This window comes from Euphorbia lathyris, chromosome 2 (genome assembly GCF_963576675.1).
Source record: "Euphorbia lathyris chromosome 2, ddEupLath1.1, whole genome shotgun sequence".
In the NCBI taxonomy this organism is placed as follows: Eukaryota; Viridiplantae; Streptophyta; class Magnoliopsida; order Malpighiales; family Euphorbiaceae; genus Euphorbia; species Euphorbia lathyris.
This window is the reverse complement of record NC_088911.1, coordinates 20,588,428-20,589,684: the sequence shown is the minus strand read 5'-3', so window position 1 is coordinate 20,589,684 and position 1,257 is coordinate 20,588,428.

The following is a 1,257-nucleotide window of genomic DNA, read 5'->3' as shown; positions in this document are numbered from 1 at the left end:
CGTATTGGGATATCAAAACGAGGTTTTTTATTTTAAAGCGAAACCGAATTTTATTCAACACGAGATGGGAATTAAATAAATACGAAAAATTAAATAAAACGTGATAAATAAATAAATGACAAAATAAATAAAATTATAACATAAAAATAAATAAAGGAAAAGAAATAAATTAAATAAAATAAAACGAGTCTAGTCCTCGGCTAATACCTCAAGTTCGGTATCTGACAGTCGAAGCCGATTGATTCCACGAGTCGTGATTTTCCGATTTTTTGTGTTTTTTAGCAAAAATTTAACTTTGGGAAATTCGGAATTTTTGAGGAAAAAAAATATTTTTCTAAAAAAAAATCACTTTCTCTCTCTAAAAATGTCTAGAGTGAGAAAGGCTCCAAAAATCCTCATCTCTTTTGCATTGGGATCCGTGCCCCTTATATAGGGAAACGGGTCCCGGAAACTTTGGGCGACGCCCGAGCAAAATTGGGCATCGCCCAAAGCCGTTGGGCGGCCGCCCAAGGCTTGTTGGGCGGCCGCCGAACATCACGTTGGGCTACCGCCCAAGATTGTTGGGCGGCCGCCCAACGATTGTTGGGCGATCGCCCAACAATTGTTGGGCGGTCGCCCAACAGCGTTGGGCGAGCGCCCAACTGCCGTTGGGCGTCCGCCCGACGCGGTTGGGCGCTCGCGCCCGCCTACCTTTGGGCTTCCGCCCAACGCGATTGGGCACTCGCTCAACGGCCGCCGGGGCGCGCCTCGCGCCGTCGGGCGTGCACGCCCCGCGGCCGTCGAACTCGCGTTCCGCGTCGTCGGGCGTTCACGCGTCGTGACCACCGAACGCGTGTTCCGCGCTGCCGGTTGCACACGTCCCGTAGCCGACGAGCGCGCGTCCCGTGCCGCCAAGCTCGTGCCTTGCTCGGACACCGAGCGCGTACTATTCATGGTTGGGTGCGTGCGTCCGACATACGTCGAGCGCGTGCTTTGCATCGTCGAGCGTGCGTCCGACTGTCGTCGAATGCGCACCGGCCGCCGCTAAGCACTCGCACCGTGCCGTTAAGCATTCGCGAGCTATCCGATCGACAACAGCGACCGACTGTAACTTATTTATTTTAATATTTTTGAAACTTTCGGAATCAATCGCTTCAACCGTCTTGTTTTCAGGTTTTCGTCACAGGTCCTCCGACTCGGTGTCTACAGTTGGCCACACCATAAATGTATGCCGTCACAAAATAAAATATGATGCACCACCTGTTCATGCTAACCAAC